Source organism: Rana temporaria (genome assembly GCF_905171775.1).
Source record: "Rana temporaria chromosome 4 unlocalized genomic scaffold, aRanTem1.1 chr4a, whole genome shotgun sequence".
NCBI classification, from domain to species: Eukaryota; Metazoa; Chordata; class Amphibia; order Anura; family Ranidae; genus Rana; species Rana temporaria.
In genome coordinates this window covers 943,044-968,219 of record NW_024404432.1, presented here as the reverse complement: position 1 = coordinate 968,219, position 25,176 = coordinate 943,044, and positions in this window count along the sequence as shown.

Sequence of the window (25,176 nt, the reverse complement as noted above, 5' to 3'; positions counted from 1 at the left end):
GAGAATGTAATGTAATGCTACAGCCCTTCTCCCCCCATCCCCCTTCTTGTTGCTGTGTCTAATTGTGTTGATTCATGACACATATGGTCTGGACTGGAGACATCTCTCCGCAGGGGGTGTGTATTGAGAGACTGCCTGCTTATTATAATCTTATTAGGTTTATCTGTAGCCTGTTTCAATGTACAAATGTTCAGTTCCCATTGGTTGTTCCTTGTCCCCTTCCCCTCTTTGACAAGGCTAAGGGGAGTGTCCCTAACTGTGTGTAAAACTGTATGTTTTGGAATTGAATAAACAGTTTAAGCTCTGCATGTTTAACCCTCAACACCTGTGTGGATTGTCTCGTGATTGAGGGGTTAAGGGCTGGTTATGGCGAATCTGCAGGCTGCGGGTGCGTTTGGAGGACAGGAGACACAGGTCTGGCAGATGTGCCCACCTGGGGTATCTGAGATCCGTCACACCAGCTGAACCCCAGAATCTCCATAAATCCAGTCTAGAGACATAAATTGTGTCTGCAGCACAGAGAAGGAAGATTATCCGAGAGAAATACAGGAATACAGGACGGGGAACACAGCTCAGGAAAGTAACCAGGGGATTACAGGCTGATATCACCCAGTCCCCGCCCTACTCTGGACCAATCAGTGAGCAGTATGGGTGGAGGAATGGATTTAGCGTTAATGACCCACCTGTGCTGATCTCTGTAGGAGTGTCCTCCTCTATAAATGTCCCCGTTATTCCATCCTCCTCCATAGACTGCTGATCATCCCTCACATATGCATATGTCTCTTCTTCTTCTGATTTCACCTCAAATTCTATATCGATTGGATCTCCACTCTAAACCAAGAGAATGAGAGAGAATATCATCTGTAAGATATAAACTTACATACAAAATCCACACATCATCTCCACCAGTCCATGTTCTAGATGCTCCGCCCCACCGACCTTGTAACAGTGGGGGATGGTGTGACCTTCCTCTGTGGAATCCCGGGAATACAGAGGACGGGGACATCTCTCTGGTGGGTTCCTGGTATTAAGTGGCTCCATCATATCCTTGTGTCCTTCTGAAATCTCCTCCATCACTCCATACTCCTCATCCTCCTCTTTATACTCTTCTTTTACATCAATATCATCATCCCCGAGGTTTCCACTCTGAATATAGAATAAAACATTCATTATAATAAACATGTTTGTGTATAAATCATAACCATCAATAATTGTTCCTCATCTACCTGATGATGGTGGGGGATGGTGTGACCTTCCTTCATCACCCCATCCTCATCATCATCCTCTTTTATCTCTTCTTTAACCTCAACTTTAGGATCTCTCAGGTTTCCACTCTGAATATAGAATAAAAATGACATCAATGGTAACAATGCAGATAATGTACAGATCCTAATGATACTATCAGTGATTGTTCCTCATCTACCTGATGATGGTGGGGGATGGTGTGACCTTCCTGTGTGGAATCCCGGGAATACAGAGGACGGGGACATCTCTCTGGTGGGTTCCCATTACTGGATCCATCTGTAGGAAACACACACACTGACTGAATCCATTGTTTCTATGTGTTTATCAGATGATGGGGGATCTAGGTGGAGCCTCCGTACTGCTCTCTCCTTTACAATAAAGTCTCCTCTTACCCGGTGATGTGAGGGGCGGCTGATTGTCCATCATGACGTCCTTGTAGAGATCCTTGTGTCCTTCTAAATACTCCTACATAGGGAAATAGACAGTGACATCACCTGATACTTACAAAGATAAAGTCATCATCCAGACACATCCCTTGTGTTGAACCTTCACAGACATCAGGAATAGTTATTTCCTCCTCCATAAAGATTATAAAATCAAACACACGTATCATAAGTCCACCTCTAACTAAAACCCCCAACCCGTATTATCGTATAATCGGTTAGTATAAACTGAAATGAAGAGAATGTTCCGGCCCTGTAAGTGGGGGAATGTTCTGACCCTTAAGGGGTTAATCTAGGTCTCCACACTTTATATGTGTGTATCATCATCTGCTGGAGATAAAAGACGTCACAGTGACTATGGAGGAAGAGGACGGACATGACGGGGTTACTGGGTGTAAATAGAAGATAAGATCTTATTACCTCCTCTGCTGCTTCTTCCAGCGATGTCTCCTCACTAATTCCTCCCGACTAAACCTTTCACCCGGAACTTCCTGTCTGTCCCTGACATCACTTCCTGTCTTCCATAGAGACTTCTTCTCTCTATGGTAGAAATGAGATCACCATCTTGTGGAGATCAGAGGAACTGCAGCCCAGAGAAACGTCTCATAGGTGTCCTTTTATGAAAGTGCGGTAAAATACCGCTATTCAGTTCTCAGGCATTCTCAGGGGAGATCGCTCTCCTCTGAGTGCCTGTTTATGAAGCTTTGTAGATTGATTCTCATGTTGAGATGAGGAGCGATCTACAAAACGACTGGAAACTCCTGAGAACTGCTTCTCTCACTGTAATCTCGCGTGATGTAGCGGGATTACAGTATGAGGAAGTGAAAAATACAGAAAAAGTTGAACACGAATCAGCACACATTATACACCACATATTAATAAAATAATAAAGTTACATTCCCACCAAACAATATACATTAACCTAATTATTAAAAAACATTGTTTTTATCAATATTTAAAGCTCATACATGTGCCTATTTACATGTGAATGGTGTATAGGAAATGAATGGAATCCCACATATGTAATGCAGCTATACACCATTCATATCAATGAAAAATACATTTATAATCATTACATTTTTTTTTTTTTAATAAAGTATACAAATATAAACCCCGTATAACTGTAATAGAACAGTCCATGGGTAAAAACATATTTTAGGGTTTACAATTTTTTTTTACTAATAAATAAAAAATTATATAAAAATTACTTTAATAGCATTTTAACATTTTAATGCAGGTAGACTAAAGCCCCATACACACGGTCACACTTTTTGCCAACCAACTTCAAAATCTGCAACTTTTCTAATTTGTCTGACCGTGTGTACACTCCATCGGACCAACTTTTTCGGGTTTCATCCAACAAAAAGTTGGGTCTGCAAACGGACCAACTTTTCGGCAACAAAAATCTGATGGTGCTTTGTGTGACCGTGTGTACAGCAATCCAACCAACTTTTGGACAAAGTGCAAATACGAATGCTCAGAACCAATGTTAAAAGCAACAAACAATAGCAGAAGTTAACCAAAGGGTGGTGGTAAAGAGCAAAAAAAAACATGTGATGTTAGGAAACTTTTAGAAAAGTTTGCAGAAAAGTCTGACTGTGTGTATGCTATGGGTGTGGCCGGACAAATCAATTAGGAAAAAAATCCAAGGGACATTTTGTTGGATGTCTGACTGTGTGTATGAGCCTTAATACCTGCATTAAATGTGTGTGTGTGTGTGTATATAGCACACGGAACATTACCACACACCAGAGGAGGAGAACCGATGCGTGATCACTACAAGTGGATGTATCCAATGATTTTAAAGTACTACATTCTGGTGAGTACAAAACCTTAGGGGGAAATCACAGAGAGTCCCTATCAGCATTTGAGCAGACAAACGTCTACACTGTGAGATCACTCCTAACAAAGAACTGTACATCTGAGGAATTGCATGGACTACCATTAATGAAATTACAAAGAGTGGGAACACATGTTATATATCCACTAGGCAAATTTAATGTGATGTATATATAGTCCTACGAACTTTTTCTCAAATTTACCATTGCAGTACATGAGTATTGGACTCATAAGCCATTTATAGGCTCATTTTAGCGCTGTTAATGTTTTGTTAATATCTTCTAATAACACATTGTTTTTTAGTACCATTTTATTATAATAGCTGCTTTTCTACTGCACAAAACAATTATCTATTCAACTATCTTTCCATTGAGCGCTAGGATCAGAATAATCCGTAGGTTTTTTTTTCTGATACAATTTTTTTCAATATCGCTTCGTATGGAATAAAAAATCAGTAGTTTACTTAGGGACGCATATAACGCCTGACCCTAAACTTTTATATGACCTGAATTATGGTACCTTAATGGAAGGGGTAAGAGAGGATCTTCAGAAATGGAAGGGGCAGTTTTTAACTTGGTTTGGAAGGGTGAACGCAATAAAAATGAACATACTACCTAAAATAATTTATGTCTTACATACAGTGCCAATTCACCTCCCAAAGAGTTTTTTTAAGGGCATACGGAAGGCTTTTGTATCCTTTGTATGGAACGATAAACGCCCTAGATTAGCCTATGAAATTTTGTGTAGAGAAAAGTCAGAGGGCGGAGTGGGGCTGCCAGATGTAACATCATATTATAGGGCAATGGCACTAGTACGTATACTAAATTGGAATCACGATCACTCAACTAAAACATGGGTAAAATTAGAGCAAACAATGGCAGGAAGGAACCTAGCAGGAGCTCCTTACCGAAGACAGAAAGAGGGCTCTCAAAATGGATGTCACCATTAACTAATAATACACTAAGGATATGGGATAAAATAAATCAATCAGAAGATTATGCCCCTGGGATATCCCCCCTGGCTCCCCTGGAGGGATTCCCGTGGTTCCCCCCAGGCGAGGAAGTAGGATCAATGAAGGCCTGGGGGAGGGACACCACATGCGGCAAATTTGCCCCATGTGGAACCCTGACCCCCTTACCTGAATTGAGACGGAGCTTGGGAACAGCCGCAATGGTGGATTGGAGGTATCACCAATTAGGGTGCTTCTTTCAAAAGTGGAAAACCAGGATAAGGCCTCTTAATTCACTTACTATATTTGAAACCAGATGTGTAAAGATTGGGAGGGCCAATCACTTACTGTCTCAAATGTATAGATTAATCCTAGGGACACGGAGAAAAACAACACCTTACTATATTAGAGACTGGGAAGGAGAGCTAAATCACAGGTTTACCACGCAACAAATTAAAAAACGTATTGACTCCACACACTATACATCTGTAAGCTCACAGATTCAGGAGATGTCCTATACCAGGGGTATTGAATTAAAATTCATGGAGGTCCGATAAGTAAAATTTTCTTCCAGCCGAGGTCCGCATCGCAGTTTCGTGCGATTACCCCAATTCTTTACATTGCAGCCCAGGGGTGCAGGCACGACACACCATTCGTTTGAATGGGCTGCTGCGCCTGTGTTTCTGCTGGGAAAAGGTCCTGGCATCTTTTTAAAAAGGCAGCCACAAGGAAACTGCATGATGCGTTTGTACCATGCAATTTCCGTGTGCAGAAAATTGCACTTTGCATTTTAGTGCATTTAGGAGTCAATGGTACCCCTTCACGTCTTCTGTGCAGCACCTCATTTTGTGCGCAGCTGGTTGTCCGCTTCACATCTTCCCCACCACAGCCCTGTCCCCCTTCACATATCACCCCACACAGTATTACCCCATCACATATCCCCCCCACACAGTATATTACCCCATCACATATCCCCCACACAGTATTGCCCCATTACATTTCCCCCCCACACAGTATTGCCCCATCACATATCCCCCCCACACAGTATTACCCCATCACATATCCCCCCCACAGAGTATATTACCCCATCACATATCCCCCCACACAGTATTACCCCATCACATATCCCCCCCACACAGTATATTACCCCATCACATATCCCCCACACAGTTTAGCCCCATTACATTTCCCCCCCACACAGTATTGCCCCATCACATATCCCCCCCACACAGTATTGCCCCATTACATATCCCCCCCACACAGTATTGCCCCATCACATATCCCCCCACACAGTTTTGCCCCCTTTACATGACCCCCATCACATATCCCCCACACAGTATTACCACATTACATATCCCCCCACACATTATTGCCCCATAACATATCCCCCACACATTATTGCCCCCTTTACATGACCCCATCACAGATCCCCCACACAGTATTGCCCCATCACATATCCCCCACACAGTATTGCCCCCTTTACATGACCCCATCACATATCTCACCACACAGTATTGCACCATCACATATTCCCCCACACAGTATTGCCCCATCACAGATCCCTCCCATACAGTATTGCCCCATTACATGACCCCCATCACAGATCCCCCCCATACAGTATTGCCCCTTTACATGACCCCCATCACAGATCCCCCCCATACAGTATTGCCCCTTTACATGACCCCCATCACAGATCCCCCCCATACAGTATTGCCCCATCACATATTCCCCCCCTCCACACACAATATTGCCCCATCACATAATTCCCCTTTACATGATGCCCCCTTTACATGACCCCCCCCCCCCCCCACACACACAGCACTGCCCCCGCTCCCCAGCCTTAACATTTTCATACATTTTCCTCCCTTCCCTCTCCACTCCTACCTTTCACAGAGCGGGGGGCGGGAGGCGGGACAGTCGTGGACTGAAGGCGCGGGAGCTGTCGGGTTGACTTTTCGGCGAACTGGTGATTGGCTGCTAGGACCGCCTCCTAGCAGCCAATCACCTCCCATCTAACATGACAGGCAGCTACCACTCTGGTCCCGCCCACGGTCTGGGATTGTCCCGCCTCCCGCTGTCTGCTCCTCTGCTAATAATAGCGGAGGAGGCTGGGGACCAAAGCGGCGACTAAATGGCGCGATCGCCGCGGTCCGGAAAGAGCAGCAGCTCGGGCCGGACGCGGACCGCGGGCCGCCATTTAGTGATGCCCGTCCTATACATTTCTTTCTAGGTGGTATAGAACCCCAGTAAGATTGGCACAGATGTATAGGCTTGCGGACAATAGGTGTTGGAGGGGATGTGGACAGGAGGGCACCCTACTCCACCTGTGGATCAGAGGATTTTGGCAAGAGATTGCCCCTTGGGTTGGAAGGCTATCTCCCGAGGAAATAGAACTGACACCTTTAAACTTCCTATTCCACGGGTCAGCGAGGTCCATGGGATCATATAAGGAGAGTATTACGCCTCATTTATTAAATGCGGCAAAATTATTAATACCTAGATTATGGAAACAGGATAAAAGGCCAACTATTCTTGAATGGAAGAGAGAAGTGAATTTAATTATGGAGGCAGAAAGATGGATTTCCAGGGTTAAAGATAGAAAGGAAAAGTTTAGAGTAATATGGTCAGAATGGGAAAAACTCTCGCTAGAGATTGAATAATTTAAGGAGCTGTAGGAAAACGTAAGTGGATAGCCCTTAAGTGGATAGCCTGTTGGAGAATAACTTGTTTGTCTTTTTTTTTTTTTCGTATTTATTTATTTATTTATTTTAGCTCTCAATATGAAATCCCGTGCGGCACTGCTCCTAACCCCCACCTGTACAGGTTTAAGAGAGGGTGGGCACAGAGGGTGGGATTGGGATATACTACATAATAAGGGGTCCTTTTTTTTTTTTTTTTTGTTTTTTTTTGTTTGTTATTATATACATTTACTTATTTTCTTTCGGGGTTGGTGTGTGGAATAGGGAAGGGAGAAAGGGTGAGATAAGAATAAAAAAAGCAGGGGGGGGTTATAAGTTATTAGTGGCTTTATGGCCTGATAGAGACCTCAGATTTCAAACACTTGGTAAAAGTGTTTTTAGGGGAGGGGGTAACCTAAAACCTAAAAAAAAAAACTAGCTACCTAGTGGCACGAGCGACACTAATACAGCGATCAGAAAAACGATCGCTTAGTGACGCTGGCAAAAGGGGGGTGAAAGGGTTAACTAGGGGGTGATCAAGGGGTTAAAACCTTTATTGGGGGGGGTAGGGGGCTATCCTGGACCTAACACTAACTGCCTGACACTAACTGCCTGTCACACTGACACTAAATGCAGTGATCAGTAAATGATCACTGCTATTTAGTGACAGTGTGACAGGGGGGGCTGGGGGGGTGATCGGGGCGTGACCGGGGGGGGGATTGTATGCCTATGTGTACAGTGTAGTGCTTGTGTACTCACTGTGTGATGTCTCCGCTCCTCCGCCGGACGAATATACCGGCGGGAGGAGTGGTGACATCACTTCCTCCTCTGCCTGTGTTTACAATGCAGGTGGAGGAGGGCGGGGGAGGAAGCTGATTGGCTGGGGAGCGATCCGGAGGGGGCGGACAAAAACGAACCACCGCCCCCGCATCCCGGATCGCTCGTGAAGATTACCGACCCGCGGCATGTACCGGGGGGGTCCCGATTGGACCCCCGGCCCACGTCAAGCAGGGCACGTACAGGTACGTTGATGTGCCTGTCCGTGCCATTCTGCTGACGTAAATGTACATGAGCGGGTCGGGAACTGGTTAAAGGACCCCCCCCTTCCTTGTCAGGTCACCCGTTGATGGCCAAGCATCTGACTGTATAAAATGTGCAGCCTGATAGACGCCCTTCTGTCTAAGAATCTCAAAGTTACCCTTTTCCAATCCTGGTGTGAAGTTCGGATTTCCTAATATGGGTAGCAATGGTGAGTATTTTGACGAGAATTCCTGATTGCTACATATTTTTGCTGATATTCTTAACGTAGGTCCTCTTGTAGGATGTTTTTTAAGATGTATTGGTAATTCTGCATAACACCACTGTGCTCTAGATAATGGGATCAGGCTAGCCTGTTGTTCCATATCTACCCAGCATTTTGACTCTCTATGCCTGCACCAGTCCACCATCCTTGTCAGGTGAGTTGCTCTATAGTATTTCACTATGTCTGGGACAGCCATCCCCCCTACTCTCTTCGTCATCTCAGTAGTTCTCTCTTTGTTCTAGGTCGTTTCCCCGCCCATATAAAGTTCATAAACAGCCTATCTACTTGACGAAGGAAAGAAGCTGGGATAGAAATTGGGAGTGCCTGGAAGAGATACAGCATTTTTGGCAAAACGGTCATCTTCACTATACTACTCCGCCCAAACCAGGAGTGCAGACCCTGTTGCCATTTGTCTAGGAGTGTTCGTATTGAGTTATACAAGGATGGAAAGTTTAACCCAAAAATATTCTTTATATTTGCTGGTATATGTGTACCCAAATATTTCAGGGCCTTCCCCCATTTAAATCCGAAATTCCATCTTATGGTTTCCCCCATGTTGGCTGGCATTGCCACTTCCATTGCCTCGGATTTGGTTCTATTGATTTTTAAGTTAGACATCCTTCTGTATAGCTCAATTTCATTTACCAGATTAGAAAAATGAGGATTAGTCAAGGAGAAAAGCAGGTCATCCGCGTATGCTGCCACCTTGTGCATCTGCTCCCCCATTTGAATTCCCTGGATATCCAAGTTCCGGCGAGTTCTATTTAATAAAGGCTCCAATGAGAGAGCAAACAACAAGGGCGATAGGGGGCATCCCTGTCTCGTACCATTTGAGATCTTAAACAGGTGGGAAAGGACTCCTTTTACTTTTACTGAGGCACGTGGGGTCATGTAAACACTCATAATCCACCTGGTCATGTGTTCCCCCAGCCCCACCTGGCCCAGCATCTCCTCCAGGAACCCCCAACTCACCCTATGAAACGCTTTTTCGGCATCAGTATTCACCAAAACGCTAAGGATTTTTTTTTATCTCAGCATAATGGATCAAATTAATGATCTTAATTGTGTTATCCCTGGCTTCTCTTCCGGGGATAAACCCTACTTGATCCAGGTTCACTAATTGCGCCATCCAGGGTTGGAGTCGGGTTGCAATTATTTTTGAAAAAAGTTTTAAGTCAACATTTAATAGAGAGATAGGTCTGTAGCTGCCGCAGTCTGCCGGGTCCTTCCCCTCCTTAGGTATCACTGTTATGTGCGCAAGAAGTGCATCCGGGGGAAACTTCGCAGTACTCCCAAGGGCATCAAAAAGTTTTGTCATTTGACCTATTAGTAGTGTAGAAAATTCCCTATAGTACCTTATAGTGAATCCGTCAGGGCCTGGCGCCTTTCCTGGCTTGATCTTTTTCAATGTTCCATCTACTTCCTCAATGGAAATAGGTTTCTCTAAACTATCTCTAGCTGGGGATGGCAATCTGGGCAGCCCTGAGGCAGCTAGGTATTCCTTCATCCCTAGCTGAGATTTCCCATCTATCACAAGATTATATAGGGAGGAATAATATTCCCCAAATGTCTGGGCTATCTCTCTTGGTTTTCGTATTAGCTGTCCTTCCTTCCCTTTTATGTGAGGAATGTATGTTGACCCTCTCTTTTCTTTAAGTGTTCCTGCCAGTAACTTACTACACTTATCTCCTAGTTCATAATTAAGTCTCTTGCCTCTTTGAATTGTTGCTTTTGCTTTAAAACGCATCACTTCTGTAAGCTGTCTCCTTAAGTATCCTAAGTCCCTCCCACTACAAGGTGATTGTGTTTTTTATGTTGGACTTCCAACTTCTGAATATCTTCCAGAAGTTCCCTGATTTGTTTATCACGTTTCTTTTTCAGGATCGAACCATGCTTGATCAGGATCCCCCTAATCACAGTCTTGTGTGCTTCCCATACCATGCCCGGGTCAGTCCCAGGGGTATCATTAATTTGAAAGTACGCTGCAATTTCTTTAGCAACATCTTCCCTAATTTCCGTATTTTGCAGTAAACTCTCGTTTAAACGCCAACATCTGTCCTGGGATAGACACACGCTGACTGGGGCATGGTCAGACCACGTTATATTCCCCACTTCTACTTTCGTTACTGAAGTAATCAAATAGTGTGGGATCAAAAAAAAATCTATACGAGAGTATATCTGATGTGGGTTGGAAAAAAAAGTATAATCCCTTTCTTCTGCATGTAGTATCCTCCATACATCTACTAACTGTATCTCATGCAATTTCCACTGAATCCCTTTTCTGACATTCCCCGTAATCGATGATGTCCCTGAAGACACATCCAGTCCGGGGTCCAAGGTAACATTAAAGTCTCCTCCCAGGATTAACTTGCCCTCCGCAAATTCAATCAAGTCTGTAAGAACTTTTTTAATAAATACATCTTGGTGAGTATTTGGTGCATACAATGTGGCCAAGGTTACTTTGGCCCCTCCAATAATACCCTTCAGAAAGAGAAACCTGCCCTTCGGGTCCGAGCGTTTATCTAACAATGTCCAGGCTATTCGATTGGAGATCAGAATCGATACTCCTTTAGATTTTGCTTCCTGATTCATTGCATGATAGACACAGGGGAAGAATCTATTCCGGAGAAATGGTAGATATCCTGCCTTAAAGTGTGTCTCTTGAACATATGCCACGTCGGTTCCCCCTCTCCTTAAATCATTTAACAGCATTCTACATTTTTCTGGGACATTAAGTCCTTTAGTATTCAACGGTGTTATTTTTAGTGCCGCCATCTCAAGGAAAGAGGACAAAAAAAAAATCCCCTCTGAGAGTACCTCCCCCCTCCCCCTCTATGCCCCTAAGGGAAATATACACCCCTGACTGGGTCTTCCCCCAGTTACCTTCGTGGGTGAATTCCTAACTAGGGGGAAATGGCCAAAAATGGTTGAGCAGCTCCCACCCTAATTCCCCCTCCCCCTCGGCTAGAATTTATTATTATCTCCATACCCCTCCTGTCTATGCCATGCTTTCAACTTAATCACACCTAAATAGTACCCCCTTTTTTTTCTCCTTTCCTTCCCTCCTATATCCCCACACATCTATAAATATATTTATTTATATAAATTCCAACTTTCACAACCATACTTTTCCCTCTATGGATATGAATTATGCAATATGGTATTTATATCTTCGTATCATTCCATATCCATATTTAGTGCACCTACAAAAAATTTAAACGATCCCCCTGCATATTCCTCAATCTATCTCCAAGAAAAATATTTTATAGATCTAATAATCCTATCGGAGCCCCTTCAACCTAGTATTTAATCCTCCCAGGAACCAAGGATTACTTTTGAATCAGCGCAGTTTCTTCTTTATTTTAAGCTGTGGGGGGAAGCAGGAGCCGATGGTGACAGTAATGCGGCCGCAGAAAGGAGAAAGATCGGCAGCGGGAGATCAGTGAGATGAGTCCTCTCATGCCGCTGTCCTGCCCAGTCCACCCCTGACTTCACAGGTCGGGTTCCTCCTCCCCTCCCCCTCGCCCTCCCGCCTGGCCCCGCTCCGAGCCACATTCCTGAATAATTTGTCCGGGTTTTAGGCAGTAACATTATTCAGACCAACAATGAGAATGGGCTGACAAGAGCCCAGGGGCCAGGACGCCATTTCTAGTCACCATGGTGACCTGGGATTTGTGCCCTGACTTCAGGTGACCATAGATACATAGAAATTCAGCTGGTTCAGCCGGGATCGGTCACATTTCCATCCATGTGTGGTCACTGCCGGATAAAAGTCACCCGATCAGCGGCTGTAGCCAATAGCTTCATCACTGATCTGTGTATTCTGAGATCGGAGGAGCGCCCCCCATTGTCAGAATACAATAGTGCAGCGGGGAGGATTCCCTCATCCCCCTCCAATGTGTGGATGGGGGAAACGCTTCAGTTTTTCTCACTCATCCCACTAGCTGAACGATAAAACCGAACCATGAATGGCCTGCTTTGGAAGCAAGATATATTAATCATTAACTGATTCCCCATGAAGGAGTTAATCTACGTATTACCTCCTCTGCCGCCAGATCCAGCAACGTGTCTTCTCAATAAGTCTTATGGAATGTCCTTTGTTCCTGACATCACTTCCTGTCTGTATTCCATAGAGACTTCCTGTTTGGGTAGAGGTGAGATCACCATCTTGTGGAGCTCAGAGGAACTGCAGAAACGTCTCGTAGTGTGAACACGGCCTTATTCTGTGTGTGTGTATTGTCATGGACCTTGGAATGCGAAAGTGTTCCTCCTTGAAATCTGTTACACAGTGGGGGGTCTTCTGCTCTGTCTTAAGGCCAGATGGCTCCATTGTTCTGTGTCTGGCTATTGTGTACATTGATTGCCCCCTGGGGCTTCTGTCTCATTACACATAACAGTTCTTCTAATCAAGCTATCGGACCAATACCTGCTGAGTAATTTTCAAGTCCTCATTTGCATGGCTAAGGAGGACCTGAAGGAGGACTACATGTACTTTACAATTGACCAATAGGAAAGCGGTTGTTGGGGGCGGGATGTTCCAAATTCGGTTTAAAAGTGTGTTGTGTACTTCCAATAAAGGTCTTCCTGTTTGAACTTATTTTGGCACCTTTGATTTTGCAGATCCTTTTTTATTCTTCTAATATTTGGTGAAAAGTGGACTCTTACATTAGAACATAGAATAAAAACGTGTGAAATAGCAAAGCGCGGCGTTCACAACGCCGTCTTACTTCTCCTCCGGTCACTTCCCGTTTGCGGTAGCCTTGCTTCCTCCCTACGGCGTTACATCACATACTCGTGACTTCTTTGCTGCTTTGCTATTTCACACGTTTTTATTCTATGTTCTAATGTAAGAGTCCACTTTTCACCAAGTTATAATAAAGATACCCAGTAACCTACCACACTATTGGAGGCCTTTCTCTCCTTTGCTCCCTGTCTTGGTGCCCCTTGCTGGAGCGGTTTTCATTATAGACCAGCTGACATCTATGAGACCAGCGAGAGTGGTAGAGGCCACTAGCCATTACAGCCATAGTTGGAGAACAAGCAGAGGAAGGATGGTGACATCATGGATGTACATGAACCAACCAATGATGTTGGTCAGGTACCCTGACAAGGCCTCATCCCCAAACACTGAACTCTACAATTCTTCACCATAAAGGTTAGTGTAGGCCGGGGCACAGTTTTGTACCCATTGCAGTACCTTGTGCTTGGCAATAACAGTTGTCGCCAAACATGAATTTATTATTTTCCAACAAAAATGTAAGTAAAACGAAAACAAAACTATGTGAAAACGGGGTTCTAGGGCTGCATATAATATATAATGCCGCTACATTTTTTTTTTAATAATGAATTTTTATTAAGAATTATACAAGAGAGATAAAAAAGCAAAGAATACCACCAGACAAAGAGGGATGGGAGTGTGGCACTCTCTCAGTAATAAAAACATGTACATTTACATGGAGCAAATAAATTATATATCTACTGTATATGCTTCATATCTTATGATAACTAAAGAACATAAACAAAGCAATGGCACGTTTATATCATAATTACCTCCGAGTCGATTTTTTCCCACCCTCAAATAAACTTGTGATGGAGAAAACCAAGGAAAGGAAAAAAGAAAAAGAGAAACAGAAGAAAAATTGAAAGCCAGAGTGGCGTCCTCTAGGACGTGTCAGCCATATATGGCATTCAAGAAGGCACAAGAAAAGTCAAAATCTGTTGTCCCATGTTATCTCATTTTGTCTATCCCAAAGAGACGACTTAACATGGCCTTTTAAGATGCAATATCACTATCTATTCACTTAGGTAAAACAGGATCCAGGGAGAATCAAGAAATTCTATCCAAGGGGTCCACACTTCCCTAATCTTAGTGTGCTTTTCATTCGCTAAAGCTATAATTTCTTCCATGTGCAAGATATCGTTTGTTTCCACTACCCATTCCCGTATTAATGGTGTTGCTGGGGAATTTGAATAATTGGGGATCAATACTATGAGCCCTGCTATCAGCAGAAATTGTAATATTCTCATCTTAAAAGACTGGAATGACCCATGATCATTGATAGGAGACCTACTTCTGAGGTCTCTGGCCATACCTTGCCCATGATCAAAGCTGGAATGTGGCCGACCAAAATGGTTTCATTGATGGGCAAGACCACCACACATGTAAATGTGTACCTCTTGACTCGCCACATCTCCAACATAGATCTGATGTAGCTGGAATGATTTTTTTTAATAAAGTCGGACAGCGATACCATCTGGTTAGTATATGGTAATTGATTTCCTGTGAATGGGAAGCTAAAGTGGACATGAATGTAAAGGTGAAAGCTTTATCCCAATTCTGCAGAGGCAGGCTCTTGCCCAATTCCCGATCCTAGTCTCGAGCATAAAAGGGGCAATTGAGAAATGAGTGAAACAATAGCGTGCCATATATTTTAGATAAAACATGTGAATATTTGGAGTCAGAAAGACACAGCTCCTTAAACTGAGTCGGATCCCAACAATGCCAATCCTTAGCCAGCTCTTCGTAAAAATTACATAATTGCAAATACTGTAGCCAATTTCCACTGTAGGAACATGAGAGAGAACTAAGTTCTCCTAGAGATTTCAGGCCATCCCTGTTGAACACATACCAAATGGGCTGTATGGTTGCCAGCAAAGAAATCCGTTATCTGATTGACAAGGTAAAAACCATGGGTTGAACAGTATTGGAGTAGGGGGTCGTAGGGGGACGTGAAGATATTCTATATTTTATAATGGCCTTGTCTCAGACATACAGGAATGAAGAAAGGAAAAGCGTTAGCTGTGCTGTAGGCAGACGGTCAGTAGGCAGCTACCAGGGAAGGGAGGTTAGTGGCACAGGTAATAGGTCAGTCTCAAGTCTGACCCACTGCTTGACAGAACCATGGTGAAACCAGTCTAATACCCTGCTAAGTATTGCTGCAATATAATATAGTTCCAGGTGAGGCAAGCCTGTACCACCTTCATCTCGCCTTCTCAATAAAATGTAATATTTAAGTCTAGCTATAGATCTAGGCCAAATATATTTAAGTAGAATAGACTGTGCTGAACAAAAAAATTAAACAAGGTACCCGAATCGGAATAGTTTGGAAAATGTAAGAAATCTGGGAAGTATTTCTAGCAAAAAAAATAGTTTTTAACGTGTAAACACAGAGTCTGAAAAACAGACAAACTCCACTACAAAATGTAAAAAAATAAGAAATTAGTGGGGGTCCCCCCCCCAAAATCCATACCACACACTTATCTGAGCAAGCAGCCTGGAGGACAGAAAGGGAGGGGGGACAAGTGAGCCCCCCTTCTGAACTGTACTAGGCCACATGTTCTCAACTTAGGGAGGGTGCTTTGCTGTCCACCCCCAAAGCACCTTGTCCCCGTGGTAATGGGGACAAGGGTCTCGTCCCAACAACCCTAGCCATTGGTTGTGGGGGTCTGCAGGCGGGGGGGGATTATCGGAATCTGGAAGCCCCTTTATCAAGGGGGCCCCCAGGTCCTGGCTCCCCCCCCCCTTATGTGAATGGTACCCTACCCATTCAGCAAAAAAGTGTCAAAAAAGTAAAGATGACAGCAGACAGTTTTTGACAATTCCTTGGGAGAAAAAAATATATAAAAAGTATCCCGTGATGTCCATCCTTCGTCAATCACAGCGCCAATGGTCCAGAGAAAAAAACACGGAAAAACTCTGCCTCCATGGGAGGCGTCCTGCCGTCTGCTGTCTTTTTGCGATGACAGCTGTTATATAGCCAAGGGCGGGGCCACCCGGTGATGTAACTCATGAGGCATCAGAGGGGGTGGGTAAACCATTTAAGTCACCGGGTGGCCATGCCCTTAGCTTTATAACAGCTGTCGGAAAAATGGTATATATCGCCTAACACCCCAAAAAAGTAATCAAATTGCAACCAGCACAATGCTAAACAAGTGCAAACCAAAAAGTTTGTATATAAAAGTTATGTGCAGCGCTTATAAGTAAATATGCAAAACCAATGAAGTATAATGTGGATAACCACAAAAAATTAAATAAAAAAAGAATTATGCACTTCTACACATTCATATGTGAAAAGTCAATAAGTGCAATATACTGTAGATGACTACAAGTCCATATACTATAATATAGAGGTTGATACAATGTGAAAAAAGTCCATAAAGGAGTAGTGAAGAGAAAATAACTTCTGAACAAGGAAAGGTATTTCTACCGGTTGTGTAAAGGCTTTCCGGAGTAAGAGGACTCTAATGGGCTTATGCTCAGTGAGTCAACAAGGCTTGTGGTGTAAACACCAATGCATGGAACCTCTACTCTTGTATTTGGGATCAGAGTGGAAGATGGTCTATCCATCCAGGAAACAACACATAACAGCAATCCTTGAGCTGCATACAGACGATCGGAAATTCCGACAAGAAAAACATGGATTTTTTTCCGACGGAATTTCGGCTCAAACTTGTCTTGCATACACACGGTCACACCAAATTCCGACCCTCAAGAATGCGGTGACATACAACACTGTGGCGAGCCGAGAAAAATTAAGTTCAATGCTTCCGAGCATGCGTCGACTTGATTCCGAGCATGCATAGGATTTTTCTCCGTCAGAATTGCATACAGACGATCGGAATTTCCGACAAGAACCTTTCCCGTCGGAAAATTTTAGAACCAGCTCTCAAATTATTCTTGGCGGAAATTCCAACTGAAAAATTCCATTGGAGCCTACACACGGTCGGAATTTCGCAGCATTAGAAATCGCCAGCATGACGTATTAGGTCCTCTCACACAGTCAAAACTTTTCTGGAGAATACTTTCATCTTTCTTCCCTTTTAGAAGGCCACAATCTATGTTCTGTGATCTACTTCTTGTCCTTTCTCAGACTGCCTAATATAACAGCTGTCAAAGCGAAAAGACGGCAGTCGGCAGGACACCTCTCATGGAGGTGGAGTTTTTCTGTGTTTTTTTTCTTGCGATTGTCGGATGGATGGACATCACGGGACACTTTTTTTTAATAAAGGAATTGTCAAAAACTGTCTGCTGTCATTTTAACTTTTTTTACACTTTTTTGGTACAATGGTACAATTCACATGGGGGATGGCGGAACCTAGGGGCCCCCTTGTTAGAGAGCGCTTCCAGATTCCAATAAGCCCCCTGCCCGCAGACCCCCACAAGCAAGGGTTGTGGGGATAAAGCCCTTGTCCCCATCAACATGGGGACAAGGTGCTTTAGGGGGGCCTCAAAGCACCCTCCCCATGTTGAGAGCATGTGGCCTGGTATGGTTCAGTTGGGGGGGAGCTCTCCCCTACCATTTCCTGCAGCCTGCCAGGTTGCATGCTCGCATAAGGGTCCGGTATGGATTTTGGGGGGGACCCACACCATTTTTTTAATTTGGCGCAGGGCTCCCCCTATAAAATCCATACCAGACCTGAAGGGCCTGGTATAGATTTTGGGGGACCCCCTAACCATTTTTTTTATTTTGGCATTAAAGGGGTGGCGATTGGCGAAAGGAGCCGAACGGCGATGCGCATGCGCAGTATAGCGCCGACTTGCCGTTCGGCTCCTTTCGCCAACCGTGACGCGGCTTACGCGACGGGGGGGAGCTCGTTTTTGGGCAAAACGTCAATCACCAGCATGTGAAGAACGCCCACTCCCGCGGGACTTGCAACCCGGATGCACGGGTGAATATGCTGTACTAAGGTATGTACAGCATGAAAAAAATAATAAGAGCCTTAATCGGATTGTAATGTGGGGGGGCAGTGGAATAAGAAAAAGTAGTTTTTAGGGTGAACCACCCCTTTAAGTTCCCCTTAATATCTATACCAGACCCATGCAGTTATTTTTTCAATGATTTTTATGTATATTGCTGGTGTCTTGTCACATTCGGCTCCCCATCACAGATTGCTCCGGAAGTGACGTTCCATCGCCGCCATCTTGCTCCACCCCACGCTCCTGCAAAGTAATGATTGAGTGAGAAGGGGCAAGCGGACATCTTGTTACACCCACCGGAGTTTTAGATTTCACCGTTATTTTCAACACAAAACGGAGCTTATATGCTTAAATACAGTATTTATCATTACTGTGCAGGAGTGTGGGGTGTAGCAAGATGGCGGCAACGAAACATCACTTCCGGAGCAATCTGTGATGGGGAGCCGAATGTGACAAGACACCCCGGGATCCGACAATATATTACAGCCACAAGCAATTTTTTTTTTAATCCAACAAAAAAGTTTTTATTGATGAAAAGGTGGTACACAGCTTATGGCATTCAACATTACACAGTAAAACCAGGAATACATTTTTCATCGACCAGTCCCAGCCGGGCACTGCAGTCACTTGGCATTTCTCTCACCCCCCCTAGTATACATTTCCCCGAATTATAACATTTATCCCACATGCGCTCCCAGCAATCTATCCATAACCAGATCCACCGGTGAAAGCCCCGGTGTATCCAGCCACGGAGCCCAAAGGTTTTCATATTTATGGTTGCTTCCCCTGTGTTGGTAAATGAGTTTCTCCATACGTATCATTTCACCCATCCTATCAATCCACTCCCTTAAAGTCGGAGGGGTCTCAGATTTCCAGTGTATCATAATCAATTTTCTGGCCTGGAACAACGCCCTTTGCACCGCCTCCCTTGTGTACACCTCCTCAACATGTTCCTCCAACACCCCCAGTAAACCTACTCTGGGGTCCACAGGCATGGATACCCCAAAAACAGAATTAACAGTACTCGTCACCTCAGACCAATACTTGTGCAGTTTGGGACATCTCCACAGGAGGTGTATGAGGTACCCATGGTCACGTTTGCATCTAGTACACACATCGTCCGTCTGCATTCCCATCAATTGTAACCTACGCGGCGTATAATACACCCTAAAGATAATGTATAGCTGAGTGAGTCGCTGAGCCACATTCAGTGAGCAGGAACTCACCCCCTGGAATATCTCCTCCCATTGTTCTCCATCCAATTGTCCCACGTCCCTCTCCCACTTTTCCCTTACCATGACTGGATGCTGTCCCAAGAAGTATTGTAGTAGGATGGCGTAACATTCAGAGATAAATCCCTTCGAGGACACAGCATCACCCAGGAGACCGAACACCGGAGTCGGCGACAGATGCCACTCAGAGGACCTACTCTGGGACCTCACTGCGTGCTGAAGCTGCATATATTGAAAAAGCATCGAGGATGGTAGCCCATATTCCACCCGCAAATCTGCGAATGGCCTGAGCCTCCCGTGTCTAAATACATGTTTAATGTGTGTGACCCCATGACTTTTCCACCCACCACCAATCTGTAATTTAGCCAGTTCTGTATAAGTATCATTATGCCATAGGGGGCTGTAGTCACTGTATCCATCAGCTTGCTGTACATATTTGCATTTGTTACATACCTTTTGTATACGATTATACGTGGGATATTTCTTATTAGGTTTGGCGAAAGCCAGGGCCTCAAGTGCCATGGGCCCATCCCCCACCGTGTGTAGCATCAGTGCTCCGGAGGAACCGGCCGGCTCCCTCCCGAAGCACCCCACCAGGTGTTGCAATTGCGCCGCAAGGTAGTACAACCACGGGCTGGGCAACGCCAGCCCGCCATTATCCTTGGGTCTCTAAAGATGTTAGAGTTTAATTCTTGGCGTCTTATTCTTCCAGATCAAGGACTGGAAGATAGAATTCACTATTCTAAAGATTTTTAAAGGGATCACCACCGGGGCGTTGTGGAGGCAATAAAGCAGCTGCGGCATTAATATCATCTTTACTAGGTTTATCTTACCCGCCACCGAGATACGGAGATTGTTCCATGACTTGACCCTTTCCCGGAACCTCTGGAGCAGGGGGGATATGTTCAAATGGCTAAAATCTCTGGGGTTGGCCGTTACATAAATCCCGAGGTATTTGAAGGAAGTCGTGACTGGTATAGGGCAGGACGATGTCACCGTTTGTGTGGCCTCCCCATCTAACAATAGCAGGGCCGACTTTGACCAGTTAATCTGCAGGCCAGAGTACCCCCCGAATCGTGTAATGGTTGCCATGGCCTCCCTCAAAGACGCATCAGTGTCTCCCAACATAAGCAAGGTGTCATCTGCATAGAGCATCACCTTCTCCTGCAGGGGGCCATAACAAAACCCTACTATATACTCAGCCACAAGCAATTTTAAATGACATTTTTTCCTTTAGAAATGTCATCTTGCTGCGGTGCTGTTATAAACACGGAAAAGATGCGCTATTTTACAGGCAGACTAGGGCGACCCCCCCCAGGCACTGTATTTAAAGGAATATTTCACTTTTATTGTTTCACGTTAAGCATTATTAAAAGCACTGCTCCTGAAAAAATGGCAATTAAAAAAAAAAAAAACATTTGCATTGATACATGTCCCCTGGGACAGGACCCGGGTCCCCAAACACTTTTTATGATAATACCTTGCATATAAGCCTTTAAAATCAGCACTTTTGATTTTTCATGTTCGTGTCCCATAGACTTTAGCAGTGTTCACCGAAATTTCGAACCGGTAGGGTTTCGGCTCATCCCTAGTAGAGACATACCCAACAAGACTTGCAGCTGTAATTGCAGTGAAAGGGGGTTCTACAAAGTATTGACTCCGGGGGGCGCCATACAAATGTACACCCCACACTTTTTTCACATATTTACTGTATTTGTAAAAAAAAATTAAATAAAACCATCTATCATTTTCCTTCCACTTCACAATTATGTGCCACTTTGTGTTGGTCTATCGCAGGGGTCTCCAAACATTCTAAACAAAGGGCCGGTTTATTGTCCTTCAGACTCTTGGAGGCCCGGACTTTGGAAAATTTCCTTTCATCAGTGGGAGTAAACATCAGATATTATTAGGGGGGGGGGATAGTGCCCCATTGCTGGTATCATAGGAAGGAATATTGCCCCATTAGTTGTGTCAGTGGGAAAAATGGTTCTCCATTGTTGTCAGATAGCAGAATAGGGTCTTGTATCAGTGGGAGGGATATTGCCCCAAGGGCCGGATAAAGGCAAGCAAAGGGCTGTATCTGGCCCTCGGGCTGCAGTTTGGAGACCACTGGTCTATCGCATAAAATTCCCAAAAAATGTTAGTTTTTGGTTGTAACATGACAAAATATGGAATTTCAAGGGGTATGAATACTTTTTCAAGGCACTGTACAATGCAAAAAGTAAAAATAAGAGTTTAGTGCAAATAAAAGAGAGTGATAAGACATAAAAAGAGAGATTAGAAAGATGTGACTTACCATGGCGGTGTAGACATGTGCTTCTGCTGTAGGAAAAAGAAGGAAATGAGGAGAGAGAGAGAGACACAGAGAGAGAGAGAGGGGGAGAGAGAGGGGGAGAGAGAGAACCTGTTCAATGATGTCACAGAGTCTATTAATACATGTTTTCATGTCTCCATGATTCCTAATGTGTGTTCATATGTTAGTGTGTGTTTATATATTAGTGTGTGTATATGTGTGTATATATATATATATAGGGCCAGATTCACGTAGCTCAGCGGATCTATAGATCCGCTCGATCTACGTGAATTAAGATCCGCTCCCGCAAGTTTAGGAGGCAAGTGGCTAATTCACAAACCACTTACCTCCAAACTTGCGACGGCGGATCCTAAATCCCCCGGCGGAATTCAAATTCCGCGGCTAGGGGAGTGTCATATTTAAATCAGGCGCGTTCCCGCGCCGTTTTAAATACGCATGCGTCGTCCGGGGAATTTCCCGGCGTGCATTGCTCCCACTGACGTCACTAGGACGTCAGTGGTTGCGACGTGAGCGGGACTTGCGACGCGCGTGTTCATGAATCGGCGTACGCAAACGACGTAGGAAAATTCAAATTCGACGCGGGAACGCCGGCTATACTTAACATTGGCTGCGCCTGATAGAAGAAGGGGTAAGTATATGACGGGAAAGCCGCTACGGAAACTTCGTAAGAAGACTGCGTCGGGTCCGCGTACGTTCGTGAATTTGCGTATCTCGCTGATTTACATATTATTCAAGCTAAATCAGCGGGAACGCCCCCGGCGCCATTTTTAAATCGAAAATAAGATCCGACAGTGTAACACATTGTAACACTGTCGGATCTAGCCCTATCTATGCATATCTGATTCTATGAATCAGGCGCATAGATAGGACCAGTGTAAGTCAGAGATACGATGGTGTATCTGTAGATACACCGTCGTATCTCTTTGTGAATCTGGCCCATAGTGTGTATATTTAGTGTGTGTATATGTGTGTGTATATATATGTAGTGTGTGTGTGTATATTTAGTGTGTATTAGTGTGTATATATTAGTGTGTATAAGTTAGTGTGTGTATATTTAGTGTGTGTATATTATTGTGTATATATATTAGTGTGTACATTTTAGTGTGTGTGTTTGTGTATATTTAGTGTGTGTGTATATGTTAGTGTGTGTGTGTATATATTAGTGTGTATGTTAGTGTGTGTGTATATTAGTGTGTATATGTTAGTGTGTGTATTTGTTAGTGTGTGTATGTATGTATATATTTATTGTGTGTATATGTTAGTGTTTGTGTATGTTAGTGTGTGTATATAAGTTAGTGTGTGTATGTTAGTGTGAGTGTATATATTTAGTGTGTGTATATATTTAGTGTGTGTGTGTGTGTATGTTAGTGTGTGTATATGTTAGTGTGTGTATATTTAGTGTGTGTATATTAGTGTGTGTGTGTGTGTGTTTTTGCAGTGATTCTCGGTGTCAGAGACTCTCCTCCTATCAGATGGTAAATGTTGTACACACTTCACTTGCACAGCTTTGGAGTCGGGAACTTTGTACAGCTGTTCTCTGTCTCTCCTCCTCTCTGCCATGGACAGCTGCTGCTTTACACCCCCCCATCCCCCGTCTTATTTCCTCTCTGCACCCCTCCCCCTCCCCCCACACTTGTCACCAAATGTCATGCTAGTCTGGGAAAACAGAGAGGATGGGACTGGCAGAGAGATCAGATTCCACGACTGGCAGAGGGAAATGATAGAAACACTGATAGGATCAGGACATTTAGTAACATCTCTCGTGTAGCGCCTGGTCACTTCCAAGTACCGGTGATATTGGAGTTTAGAGGGAGATCGGAGTGCTAATGACTCTGATCCCAATTACAATATTCAGGGTCTCTGTCTCAGCTTGGCTGTGCTGTGGGCTCATTCTGCTGTTGTTGGGGTGTTGTTCCACCCCAGGATGATAGGTGGCAGCAGTGGAGTCGAGACTTGGGTGCTCTTTCCCAGCAGCCAATTAGGAGAGAGTTTCCTCGCTGGGCATTATGGGAGAGGGTATTTATGGGACAGACGCCATTGGTTCTGGGTCTTCTTCCAGTGTGGCACCCACCTTTAGGGTGACCAATTCATGGCGCCCCGGCATTATGGCCTACCTGGCCGGGGTGCGCGTGCCACGCTGTGTTCCTGGTTCCCGGGACCATGTTGGTCCGGAACATTTGAGCAGCGGCGGGGGCCCAGTGGTCGACTGGGTTCCCATTTGTGAAGATCCCAAGCGGTATAGCTGTTCGGTGGGGAGTCCGTCTGAGGAGAGCCAATGAGAGGCTGGCGATCCAAAAGGATCTCAACAAACCACCGGGGATCAAGGTAGCCGGACACTGAAGGATTGATCACCTGTCAGTCGGTACCTGGGCAACTAGAAGAAGGAGATCCAGGCGTAATTCTTTCAAGGAGGATCATCTCCGTAAGCAAATCAGTGAGGGCCTGTGGCAGAGGTCTCTCCCTGAGTCCTTTCCAGGAGGGTCTGTGGCAGAGGTCTCTCCCTGAGTCCATTCCAGGAGGGTCTGTGGCAGAGGTCTCTCCCTGAGTCCATTCCAGGAGGGTCTGTGGCAGAGGTCTCTCCCTGAGTCCATTCCAGGAGGGTCTGTGGCAGAGGTCTCTCCCTGAGTCCATTCCAGGAGGGTTTGTGGCAGAGGTGTCCCCCTGAGTCCATTCCAGGAGGGTCTGTGGCAGAGGTGTCTCCCTGAGTCCATTCCAGGAGGTTCTGTGGCAGAGGTCTCTCCCTGAGTCCATTCCAGGAGGGTCTGTGGCAGAGGTGCCTCCCTGAGTCCATTCCAGGAGGGCCTGTGGCAGAGGTTTCTCCGAGTCCTTTCCAGGAAGGTCTGTGGCAGAGGTGTCTCCGAGTCCATTCCAGGAGGGTCTGTGGCAGAGGTCTCTCCCTGAGTCCATTCCAGGAGGTTCTGTGGCAGAGGTGTCTCCGAGTCCATTCCAGGAGGGCCTGTGGCAGAGGTTTCTCCGAGTCCATTCCAGGAGGGCCTGTGGCAGAGGTTTCTCCGAGTCCATTCCAGGAGGGTCTGTGGCAGAGGTTTCTCCGAGTCCATTCCAGGAGGGCCTGTGGCAGAGGTTTCTTCGAGTCCATTCCAGGAGGGTCTGTGGCAGAGGTTTCTCCAAGTCCTTTCCAGGAGGGTCTGTGGCAGAGGTGTCTCCCTGAGTCCATTCCAGGAGGGTCTGTGGCAGAGGTTTCTCCAAGTCCTTTCCAGGAGGGTCTGTGGCAGAGGTGTCTCCCTGAGTCCATTCCAGGAGGGTCTGTGGCAGAGGTGTCTCCCTGAGTCCATTCCAGGAGGGTCTGTGGCAGAGGTGTCTCCCTGAGTCCATTCCAGGAGGGTCTGTGGCAGAGGTGTCTCCCTGAGTCCATTCCAGGAGGGTCTGTGGCAGAGGTGTCTCCCTGAGTCCATTCCAGGAGGGTCTGTGGCAGAGGTTTCTCCGAGTCCTTTCCAGGAGGGTCTGTGGCAGAGGCG